Source organism: Trichomycterus rosablanca, chromosome 3 (genome assembly GCF_030014385.1).
Source record: "Trichomycterus rosablanca isolate fTriRos1 chromosome 3, fTriRos1.hap1, whole genome shotgun sequence".
Taxonomy (NCBI): Eukaryota; Metazoa; Chordata; class Actinopteri; order Siluriformes; family Trichomycteridae; genus Trichomycterus; species Trichomycterus rosablanca.
This window is the reverse complement of record NC_085990.1, coordinates 15630135-15643826: the sequence shown is the minus strand read 5'-3', so window position 1 is coordinate 15643826 and position 13692 is coordinate 15630135.

Genomic DNA, 13692 nt, shown 5'->3' with positions numbered 1-13692 from the left:
ACAGATGCAGAAAATGAAACTATGCATACATCTCCATACCAGTGGCGGCTGCTGGTCTTTCAAAGAGGGAAAGCTCATTGTCAGCTTACATCATAAAATGTGTCAATTTATTTATACATAAATTCTGCCCTCTGTTCCTTTTCAAGAAAATGGCCTGAGATGAACGTGTTCTAACGCATTTGTCAATTTGACCATTTAATTTTAGGGGAAGCTGAGCTTCCCTTGCAGTCTTAGAGAAATTAAGACTCTACGCCACTGCTCCATACATAAAAATGGGTCATACTGGTCCTAATTAACTGTATGTGTATGTAAATGTATTATTGTGAAGTGAGTACATCTTGAAGAATCGAAAGCTTAGCTGCATTTCTGCATTCTAAATCCTCTGCTGATGGAGCCGGTGCCTCACCCAGACACAAGGCATTTCTGTTGTAGTGGCAAAGGCTCTGGGTCTATGCTGTGATGGGCTAGTGCATTAGATCAATGTGCCATCCAGTGTAGCTATTTATAGTCCTTTGTTTTATTTCTTCTATAATATTTTCTATAATGGGAATTATAGAAACTCACCCATTTACTCACTAACTCACTAAAGTAAAGTGTGTAGTGAAACCCCATCTTCAAAAATAAAAGTGCAGGATCAAGGAAGTACAATACTGTACTACTAACAAAAAAAGTGGACAAACTCAAATAAATTAGATGGCCAAAATAACAGAAACAAAGTAACAAATGAACAACATAAAAACATCTGGCGCTCGCAGCTGAGAAAGTTGATAGAACAGCGATAGCACGGAACTTATAACTAACTGTCACAATATGGCAGGCTGCTCTGGAACCCTCAGAACCATCCAGGGCCGGTAATGCCCAAGTGGCACGCCAAACCCACGAATCTGTGCAGCTCTCACACAAAGTGGATTTATGGGGCAATTTGGGGCAGTCCACTCTCCCAGGGCGGTTTCGTCATAAGGCCTAAAACAAAATGTATGCATGATGTTTAATCTGTACTGTTTTTATTCATTTCTGGATGCATTTTGGAAAAAGCTATGAAAACAAGAATTAATTTGTTTATGTCTCTTAAATCCCAGTATATGCATATGTCAGTGGTACCTTTACACATATGCAGGTCACTTATTCCTGCATATGTGAACACAGATGTTTGTTTGCAGTCTAAATGGTCCTTTCATCCATTTTTCATATATTTAAAATTTAAATCTCAGTAATGAAAGGTGCACTGACGTTTGTTGCATTGAGTTCCTACTGTAAGGCCTCTATTTTTAATATAGTAAATCAGATTGATAGATAGATACTTTATTGATCCTTTGCAGGACATTTCTTTGTTACAGCAGCTCATATCAGACAACAGACAACTTCTTGCATACATACAACATTCACTAACAGTATTAAAACAAGCAATAAAAATTTACAGTATGATTCTATATACATGAAAACACTTCTTATGGTGCATGCACAGCATACAAAATGTAGTTATTTATTATTAATTATTATGAATTATTTTAAATTATTATGAGTTGTTGAACAGTCTGATTGCAGTTTGGTTTGTGATTATCGAGTTAGGTTTTGTGAGCATTTTTACCTCTGCTATCTGCTGAACTGAGTCCTGTTCAGACCCCACTATGGAGCTGGTTTTCTTGATAAGTTTGTTAAATCACAGTTAGTTTTTTAATTTTACATTTTAGTTTTTAATTTAACTTAGCAAATATACAAGTACTCAATTATTCAATTACTGTAAGGTGATACAATTATGAATTATTTGACATTTAAGTAATACTGCACACGGGACGGGTAAGATAAGACAGGACAGGACAGGACAGGATAACTAAGTCAAAGATAAGTTAAGATAAGACAAGACAAGATAAGATAACTAAGTTATTATGAATTATTTGACATTATTATAAGACAAGATAAGATAAGTCTTTATTGAGCCACTTTTGTTGTACTCACTTCTGCTGTATACTGTATGTCTGTATGCAGTGTTGTGTGGCTGTGCTAAAAACACAGGGACAAAAAATCCTGACTCAGGATACATAATTCATGCGCAACAGGTTTATAACCGGTAGATGTCGCCCTTCACACTGTTTTCTAGGGCCATTCATATTCTTTACTTGTGAGAACGTGACGCCGGCACAGCCGGCACAGCCACCGACGGGAAGCGAGCGTCTCGCTTCATTCAGCGTTGGTCCTGCTTAGAGAGCGCCACGATGAAACCGTTGTCTGCACTTTCGATTGTTTTGGGGCTGTTCCTGTGCATCCGCGGCGTGGAATTGTCTGAAGGTAGGATTTGTTCATCTAAGCAACTCTTTAATTGATTTAATTTCGCGTTTATATTGGTGTACTGAGTGTAATAATTTGCTGTGTTTAGCACAGTAGTAGTAGTGGCAGAACTATGTGGGTTAAAACACATCCCGTAAATGCTTGTATCTACTGGCGTTTCGGCAGCAATATCACTAACACAATTTAAAGTAGGCTGTTATACTACATAGTGTCTACTTTAATATGAGCTTGTGTATAAAAGTGACACTTCTGTACTATGTGCTTAGGTCCCAATACAGGTCCTTCTCAAAAAATTAGCATATTGTGATAAAGTTCATTATTTTCCATAATGTAATGATAAAAATTAAACTTTCATATATTTTAGATTCATTGCACACCAACTGAAATATTTCAGGTCTTTTATTGTTTTAATACTGATGATTTTGGCATACAGCTCATGAAAACCCAAAATTCCTATCTCAAAAAATTAGCATATTTCATCCGACCAATAAAAGAAAAGTGTTTTTAATACAAAAAAAGTCAACCTTCAAATAATTATGTTCAGTTATGCACTCAATACTTGGTCGGGAATCCTTTTGCAGAAATGACTGCTTCAATGCGGCGTGGCATGGAGGCAATCAGCCTGTGGCACTGCTGAGGTGTTATGGAGGCCCAGGATGCTTCGATAGCGGCCTTAAGCTCATCCAGAGTGTTGGGTCTTGTGTCTCTCAACTTTCTCTTCACAATATCCCACAGATTCTCTATGGGGTTCAGGTCAGGAGAGTTGGCAGGCCAATTGAGCACAGTAATACCATGGTCAGTAAACCATTCACCAGTGGTTTTGGCACTGTGAGCAGGTGCCAGGTCGTGCTGAAAAATGAAATCTTCATCTCCATAAAGCTTTTCAGCAGATGGAAGCATGAAGTGCTCCAAAATCTCCTGATAGCTAGCTGCATTGACCCTGCCCTTGATAAAACACAGTGGACCAACACCAGCAGCTGACATGGCACCCCAGACCATCACTGACTGTGGGTACTTGACACTGGACTTCAGGCATTTTGGCATTTCCTTCTCCCCAGTCTTCCTCCAGACTCTGGCACCTTGATTTCCGAAAACAGTACTTTGGACCACTGAGCAACAGTCCAGTGCTGCTTCTCTGTAGCCCAGGTCAGGTGCTTCTGCCGCTGTTTCTGGTTCAAAAGTGGCTTGACCTGGGGAATGCGGCACCTGTAGCCCATTTCCTGCACACGCCTGTGCACGGTGGCTCTGGATGTTTCTACTCCAGACTCAGTCCACTGCTTCCGCAGGTCCCCCAAGGTCTGGAATCGGCCCTTCTCCACAATCTTCCTCAGGGTCCGGTCACCTCTTCTCGTTGTGCAGCGTTTTCTGCCACACTTTTTCCTTCCCACAGACTTCCCACTGAGGTGCCTTGATACAGCACTCTGGGAACAGCCTATTCGTTCAGAAATTTCTTTCTGTGTCTTACCCTCTTGCTTGAGAGTGTCAATGATGGCCTTCTGGACAGCAGTCAGGTCGGCAGTCTTACCCATGATTGCAGTTTTGAGTAATGAACCAGGCTGGGAGTTTTTAAAAGCCTCAGGAATCTTTTGCAGGTGTTTAGAGTTAATTCGTTGATTCAGATGATTAGGTTAATAGCTCGTTTAGAGAACCTTTTCATGATATGCTAATTTTTTGAGATAGGAATTTTGGGTTTTCATGAGCTGTATGCCAAAATCATCAGTATTAAAACAATAAAAGACCTGAAATATTTCAGTTGGTGTGCAATGAATATAAAATATATGAAAGTTTAATTTTTATCATTACATTATGGAAAATAATGAACTTTATCACAATATGCTAATTTTTTGAGAAGGACCTGTATAACCGACAGATTGCGTTTTGACAACCGTTCCTTCTACCTGGTGCTGCTTTAACTTCGTGTCCACTGACAGGTTACGGAACATGCTGGAGATGCTTATCTTAGTTTCATGAAGTCAAAAACAACAAATGCTAGATATATAATTTACTGGTATTAGTTAACATTACGGTTTAGTACGTAACTAGTTATAGCTGAGGAGCTTTATACTATTTGCATGGCTATTTATTTATTAGGATTTTACACTTAGGTTACATTCATGACAGAACAAGACAGAGTATCTGGTTACACAATATTCATCAGTTCAAGTATAATGTCAAACACAAACATCTTTCTTTACGATTTTGTATCTTTAATTCACCTCACTTGCATGTCTTTGGGAGGAAACCGGAGCACCCGGAGGAAACCCACACAGACACGGGGAGAACATACAAAGTCCACACAGAAAGTAGCAATTGATTTACTTGTCTGTCCAAAAGTTTATACATCTGTAAAAAATATTTGCCGCTTTTTAAATATTTGTTTTTGCATTTTTGTCACACTTATGTTTCAGATTATCAGACTGCTTTTGATATTTGACAAAAATTACCCCAGTAAACTCAAACTCAACCCAAACCCAGTACATTAACTTGCTTAATGTACACAGTTCAAAATACGAAAGACACTGGGCTTGTCTCACATTTGCCAAAATCATCTAAATGAACTTCAAAGTCTTGGAAAATATTCTGTGGACTAACCAGTCAACTTTTTGGAAGACGGAAGGGGGGGGGGGATTTTTACAGACCTGTATAAATCTGAATGTATACTGGCAAAGTGAGAAAGAGAAAACAATATTTGTTATAGAAAAATATTTTTGTGTGTAACGTTTACAAATCCTATATCAAGTTGTACTTCTTAACTTTGAAATTTGAAGTGGAGAAACATGCTACAAAGTTCTAGATGAATATTTGAGTGTCAATCTCTTCTGGTTTTAGGTTGCACTGTGTTTCACAATGTCACATGTGACCATTCTGGCGAAGCGGTGTTGCAAGTTGATAGAAAAGCTGCTAACTGTGAGGACAATAATTGTGAACTGAAGATATTGGATAAGGTAAATGCAGATGCTTTATTCCTCCAATTTCAGTAAAGTAAGATAAATGTTTGGTTTAGTATTTACATGAGTAATGTGGTATCTAGTTGTACCTAAATGTATGTGTCTGTATATCTGCATTGTTTACACATGTAGAATTCTGTATATCGTGGAGATGCAACAAGACGTGAGAATGTAACCGTACCCTGCAACCAATCTGAATATCACGTCGTGAACCACATTATAAACACACATCAAAACACACATCAAAACACACAGGTAAACAATTTATATTAAATTATTTATTTATTTGTCTTTTTTTTTATTTCTTCTGTTTTTGCATATTTGTCACTCTTATGTTTTAGATCATCAAACTGCTTTTGATATTTGACAAAGATTACCCTAGTAAAGTCAAAATGCTTTTGTAAATGATCATTTCATTTAATAAAAAATAAGCTGTTCAGCCCTGCCTGGCCCGATATAAAAACGTAATTGCCCCTTTAGCTGCTAAATCAACTAATGACAATTTACAAATTCAGTTGATAAGTGGGTTTAATTTCATTAGTTACATCCAGGCATGATTACTGCCAGACCTGTTTAACCTAAAATATCACCTAAACAGAATCTGCCTCTGAATATGAAGCAGGCTAGAGGATCTCAAAAAGCAGCACATGATGAAGTACAGACGTGAAACACAGTTATTAAAATCTACAAGTCTGGAAACGGCTAGAAAGCCTTAACGCCAAGTTTACACTACACGACTTTCCGAGTTGTCAGGTCGCTGTACAGTTCACACTATGCAACTGGATCTCTTGTAATTGGGAGTCTTTCAAGTCGGTGTGTATTTCACACTACACCGTCTATTACCAACTGGAATCGCAGGCGAGATTCTTTTTGTCGCGAAAACACACGTGAGAAGTGACTTGGGGTTTAGTGATTCCACGTCCAGAAATGCACGTCAACAAGTAGCGAGTGATCAAAGTTTGTGTGCTGATGTGCAGTGTAAAAACAATAAAGAAAAATAAATGAATCTGAGTGGATTTGGCTACTCGAACAGCGTGGATTGTTCTATAGTGAGTTGGAGGGTTAATAAATATTTTTGCAATGCATAGATGGTGTTATGTTTTGTAGAGAACAATAAGGTCAGAAATACTGTAAAACTTGTGTGTGTCGATGTATTCTGATAGAAACTATATTAAGCCCCTGTCCCACCTTATGTGTTTCTTTTTTAGGATCCCTTCCACGCCTGCTATACACGTAAGTGCCATTCTTTTACTTGTGATAAATAAATCTGTAATTTTTTTTCAGGTAAGCCACCAGATTTTCACTACCATAAAATTAGTAAGCCTTGCCACAAAGTTTAATTGCAATTATATAAGTTAATTAATCATTTAATTAGTCACAGATAAACAAAAGTACATAAACTTCTGACTTAATCTACTGATTAAAAATGTATGAAAGGTGGCCAGATGGCGCAGCGGGATATTCCACTAGCACACTAGCTCCTAGATTCTGAAACTCGGTGTTGCCTCTAATCGGCTGGGCACCATCTAGCGGGCATAATTGGCAGTGCCTGAAGCAGACATGGTTCTGCTAAGGCTGGATGACTGGACTATGTGGGTGGGGTCTTCAAACGCTGTGTAAGGACCCTGATTAGCAGATGGAGATGCGCCTGTGCAGAATGCATGGGTAAAAAAGGGTTTCCCTAAGGGCTGCACGTGGGTCGGAGGAGGCGTGAGCAGCAATAAATAGGTAAGGTAAATAAAGTGAACCCTGACTAGACACCCCTTAATTTTATGATTTAATTTTAATTAACCCCATTTTTGACTTATTGCAGTTCGTAACGACAGCAAAGACAACAAAAAGTGTAAGTATTAAATGTTTTATCTTTTTGAGATTCTGCTAAAGAATATTAGCATAAAAAGTCATAGTTTTGCAATTAATGAATGGGGTCTGGGTGGGGGTGGCAAATTGGACAGAGCAACCAATGAAAGGTCAGTAATTTTATACCCAATATGAATAGTGTAACCTACCCTAATTTGGCATTGAGATAAATGAAGTCCAATTATTAAAAAAAAAAAAAAAAAATGGTGACAGCAAACCAGTAGAGTGAACGTATAGCATGTTTTTTTTCTTGTTAGCTTAAAGAAAATTGATAAATGGGTATGGGGGGTGGCAAATTGGACAGATGGGCTAAAGTCAGTAATTTTATACCCAATATCAAAGGTGTAATTTACCTTAATACTGCATTATGGTAAATGAAGTGCAATTACGCAGACTAAAATGTACATAACCCTGCCAAGACCCCCCTCCCCAAAAATATCCTCTTTTTAGATTTTATGGAATGCTCTTTTACACATTTTAATGAAACTGTTTGACTTGTTGCAGTTCAGAATATCAGCGAACCTAAACAGTGTAAGTATCATGTTTTTTTAGCATAGCATGTTTTTTTGTTAGCTTATAAAAAGTCATGATTTTGTGACTAAAACTCAATATTTTAAGAAAAACAATTGGCTTGTAATTCAATAAAAATGTAATGCCTTTTTTCTTCTTAAAATATTGCGATGTTAACTTACTGTATGTACACTCACCAAGCACTTTATTAAGTACATACATTATATTATATAGATAAACTTTTACTATTACAACAGTATTACAATTATGATCACAAGGGTCACCGCTGATCAGATCATGTTTGGGTGGTGGACCTGTCTCAGCACTGCAATAACATCATAATGCTACCTTGTTACATCAGTAAGAGAGTGTTTTCTGGTATGACAATGGTCCACCACCGAAATAACATCTGGCCAAAAGGGGTCTCTTTCAATGGATAACTGGGGTACAGAGGAGTGACAAATTAGACAAGGCAACAAATGAGCTACAATCATTAATTATATGCCTACATAACAAATCTGTATAATAGGTTTGAATGTATGTACCAAACAGGTGTACCTAGTTGTGCTTGGTAAGTGTGTATTATACAAATCCTAATTTTACAGTGTGGAACAGTATATGCATATAAAATGGGGGTGGGGGTGGCAAATTGGACAGAGCAACAGATGAAAGGTCAGTAATTTTATACCCAATATGAATAGTGTAACCTACCCTAATTTGGCATTGAGATAAATGAAGTGCAATTATGCAGACTAAAATTTACATAACCCTGCAAAGACACCCCCTCCCCCCCCAAAAAAAATGGTGACAGCAAACCAGTAGAGTGAACGTGTAGCATGTTTTTTTCTTGTCAGATTAAAGAAGATTGATAAATGGGTATGGGGGGGGGGGGGGGGAATTGGACAGATGGTGTAATTTACCTTAATACTGCATTATGGTAAATGAAGTGCAATTATGCAGACTAAAATTTACATAACCCTGCCAAGACATAGCATAGAAGCACTTTGTAGTTCTACAATTACTGACTGTAGTCGATTTGTTTCTCTCAATGGTCAGGACCCCCACAGGACCACCACAGAGCAGGTATTATTTAGGTGGTGGACCATTCTCAGCACTGCAGTGACACGGATATGGTGGTGGTGTGTTAGTGTGTGTTGTGCTGGTATGAGTGGATCAGACACAGCAGCGCTGCTGGAGTTTTTAAATAGTGTCCACTCACTGTCCACTCTATTAGACACTCCTACCTAGTTGGTCCACCTTGTAGATGTAAAGTGAGAGATGATAGCTAATCTATTGCTGCTGTGTGAGTTGGTCATCTTCGAGACCTTCATCAGTGGTCACGGGACGCTGCCCACGGGACGCTGTGTCTTATCCACTCATACCACCATGTCAGTGTCACTGCATTGCTGAGAATGATCCACCACCCAAATAATACCTGCTCTGTAGTGGTCCTGGGAGAGTCCTGACCATTGAAGAACAGCATGAAAGGGGGCTAACAAAGCATGCAGAGAAACAGATGGACTACAGTCAGTAATTGTAGAACTACAAAGTGCTTCTATATGGTAAGTGGAGCTGATAAAATGGACAGTGAGTGTAGAACCAAGGAGGTGGTTTTATTGTTATGGCTGATCAGTGTATATATTTTAGTGTCTTCAGTCTTCAAATAATGTAAAAGTGTGGTAGATGTGCTTCTGTCTTTACTTTTTGAACATATTAAAGGCATGAATTTTGGAGACTGTATATGTTTTTAGGGTAAAGCATTAAGTCATGTGTTTTTGTAATGATCAGTAATACAGGTCAAATGGAACGTACAAGTCACATACTGTCCCAACAATTAGGAATTCATACTAGCCTGCTTGTTGTTCTCTATACTGCATGCTAATTGTTGTTTTTCATGAGTTTTTAGCGCACCCAAGAAACCATCTGTTCCTGCTCATTCCCGTTACTTCCGTGTGTGTGATTGCAGTCCTTGTTGGGATTGTAGTGCTTGTGCATAAAAATGGGGGAAATTAGCAGGTATAAATATTATCTCATTTTGTTCCTTGTTTATTTATTTTCATGAAGAAAAGAATAAATTACCTGACAAATAGTGCATGAATTTACACTTTGGCCCAGTACCTTAAAACCTATTTTCAAAGTTGCTTAAAAACAGCACATACACTATATTGCCACCAAACTTTACACTTGGCACAATGCAGTCAGACAAGTACCGTTCTCTTGGAAACCGACAAACCCAGACTCATCCATCGGATTGCCAGACAGAGAAGCGTGATTCGTCACTCCAGAGAACACACCTCCACTGCGCTAGAGTCCAGTGGCGGCGTGCTTTACACCACTGCATCTTTCGCTTTGCATTGTGCTAGGTGATGTAAGGCTTGGATGCTGCCATGGAAACCCATTCCATGAAGCTCTACGCACTGTTCTTGAGCTAATCTGAAGGCCACATGAAGTTTGGAGGTCTGTAGTGATTGACTCTGCAGAAAGTTGGTGACCTCAGCATCCGCTGACCCCGCTCTGTCATTTTACGTGGCTACCACTTTGTGGCTGATTTGCTGTCATTCCCAATCGCTTCCACTTTGTTATAATACCACTGACAGCCGACTGGAATATTTAATAGTGAAGAAATTTCACGACATGACTTGTTGCACAGGTGGCATCCTATCATGGTACCACGCTGTAATTCACTGAACTCCTGAGAGCGACCCATTCTTTCACTAATGTTTGTAGAAGCAGTCTGCATGCTTGGTTTTATACACCTGTGGCCATGAAAGTGATTGGAACACCTGAATTCAATGATTTAGATGGGTGAGTGAATACTTTTGGCAATATAGTGTATCTAAATTCCCAGAATGCCATACTGCTTTATTCCATGTTTGATTCATAAAACCGTTGTTTGTTGTTTCAAACAAGCCTTGTTTTTACACTACTCAATACCTTCTTCCACTCACGAACCTGGGTAGTTACATCTAAGACAAGGGATACGATATATAATTGGTTACAGTTTAACACAGCAACACCTACTATCCCTTACCAAATTGGTTTGTTTCCTGCATCATCTAGGTTTTTTATTCCACCATTATGACCTTGATCACCCAAGTCTTATCCTATCATCATGGCCTTGGCCACCGGACACATACCGGGCAAAGTGGGAGTGAAGAGTGAAAACTTGTGCAAACCTTGACTCCCTAATTAAATATCATAAATCGCTGGCTGCTTTATTCGATGTACACCAGGAGTTCAAATAGAGTTCTCTGGAAATTATCAGAATGATGTCGAATCATATATATATATAATTGTCACACGTAACTAATGTTGCTGACTTTTGTTGTCCATAAGTCATTTTTTGCGAGTCACGAGTCGCTGTGTGTGCAGACTCGAGTCCCCATCTCTGATTCAGTCATAATTGTAAGTCGCTTTGGAAAAAAGCTTCTGCTAAATGCTGCAAATGTAAATGTAAATGAATTGGAATGTCAATTGTGAGCCAGGCCTTCTTGTCCAATATTGTGCCTGACCTCACAAATGGTCAAAATCTAAATATACTCTTCAAAATCTTGTAGAAAGCCTTTCCAGAGAAGAGAAGGGTGTTACAGACATAAAAAGGGGCCGATCCTATATTAATGGCTATGGTGTTGGAATGGAATGTATAGCATACCTTTGGCCATATTAACCTATTATTAAGTCTTAAATGTATTATGAGTCAGACATGGAATACTTGTTTATAAACCAGTTAAGACAAATGTGTGTATGCCCAGTTTCCATTTAGATTTTACCACATGCAACTTACAGTCTGTAAATACTGTACTTAGATTTGATACTGCATAAATTGTAAATTGTTGGATTAAATAATCTGATAACTGTAATTAATATCGTCTTTTTGTGTCTTTTCAGCCGGCACGTGAAGATGCCCTATGAAAACTAATTGTTGGTGGCTGGCTCTTTTTTTTTTTTTTTTTCAAATTTTTTCCTTTTCTGTTTTCTTTTGCTGTGTGAATAGTGTAAATACAATATATAAATAATGATAAAGTCTTGTATAGTACCTTTAATAACCACAACCTGTTTTAACAATCACAGCATAAAAAGGGTGCTTTAAAGCAACATGTGTTTCAGCTGCATGCATTTCTGTTTTTTTTCCCATAAACACACATTGTAAATGGATTGGTTACTTCAAACTGTCACTAGTTGTGAGTGAGTAGGTGAATGCATGGATCGGCACCCTCTTTAGCCTGTATTCCTGCCTTGCATCTAGTGTTGACAGGTTGTGCTGTACGTATCGCAACCGTGACCAGGATTAAGCTGTTAGTAATCAGTGATCAGTGAATTATCGAATGTTTTTATTACTTCATCTCATCATGGGGTCTAGCAGTATAGTAAAGACTGATCACAAAACAGTAAATGTAAAGAAAAACAAGAAGTGAGGCCAAAACAGAGCCATATGATTCCATTATGTTAAACTGAATTAATTGAGGCTTATTCTAACAGACCAATTGCTGTAATAACTCAATCAAATACTAAACGGCCACTCAGGTGGCGCAGCTGTAAAATACCCTAGCACACCAGAGCTGGGATCTCGAATACATCATATTGAATCTCAGCTCTGCCATCCGTCTGGGCTGGGCGGCCACATGAACAACGATTGGCTGTTGTTCAGAGATGGGAAAGCCGGACCAGTGTTTCCTTATAACTGGTGCAATTACGATCTCTGCTGGCTGATTGATGACGCCTGCGCAGAGTTGGGGAATAATGCTGATCTGGGTGTGGCTCTCCGTGCACAAGGCTGGTCTGCATATGAACTTGCCTCTTGCAGGTGAAAAGAGGCAGTCGGTACTGCACATGTGTTGGAGGGGGCGTGTGTCAGTTTCGAAGCTCCTCAGTCAGCAGTGGAGGGTTGTATCAGAAGGGTGAAGTGTATATACGGCTACATAAGGGGAGAAAATTGGGGGGGAAATCGGGAAAAAATCAAGTACTAAACAAGACTTTGTTTTTTACAGTTTATTACATTTTTTTGTTTTTTATTTTTAAGATTGTTTTGTCTTTTTATCTTTACTGTCTGATTTCTGGTTAATTTATACAGATTTTTAAAACATTATTCATGTGTGTGATACAGTGTGGGGAAACTAAGTAATAAACCTTAAGTGTATATATATACTGTATATATATTATATAAGTGTATATATAGGACAACCTAAAAGCAGCAATATCAGAATAGAATAGAATAGAATGCCAGTACAGTACAATAAAATTCCTTTTTCGCTCATCCCAGCTTGTCTAGAAGCTGGGGTCAGAGCGCAGGGTCCTGGAGTCGAAAGGTTTAAAGGCCTTGCTCAAGGATCCAATAGTGGCTGCATGGCAGAGCTGGGATTCAAACTCTCAACCTTTTTATTGATAGCTCAGAGCTCTGTTTTTAACAGTAAATTATGAACCATCATGTTTAGAGAAAGAAAAAAAGAAAGGTTGTGTGCACGAACCCATGAACAACAAATCTACACTAAAGTATAGAGGTGGGAGCATCATGATATGGGTCTGCTTTGCAACCAGTACTGTAGCATTACACAATAATTTAATCTCAGTAATGGAAAAACACTACATCTGGATGTTTTACCGAGACACCAAAAATGTGATGTTTAGTTTCCCCTCGCTGTACATGCATACATGCACACATTTTAGCTGATTTACTAGGTTAGTTTGTTTTTACAGTTAGTAAAAATGAATGAACTGCCTAGACACTGTACATTTATTTAACACATAGAGAATTCAAGTGCCTAATATGACAAGTATTTTTCATTACAAGGCTGTGGAAGCTTATGCAATGAAATGCTGTGCCAGTGCGAACACACATCATTCAATTAGCTACAGAAGCACAAGCTACCACACAAAATAATTCTATTACATGTGTTTGTATAGTGGTTTGCAGGGCTGCAAACTGCCAAGGGCAAAATATATACATACTTTAATCATATATATTTGTTATAATGTAATAATATAATAATATTAATGATAATGATATATTTATATGATAAATAATGTTTATATAGGGCAGCAAGGTGGCTTGGTGGGTAGCACTGTCTTCTAACATCAAGAAGGTCCTGGG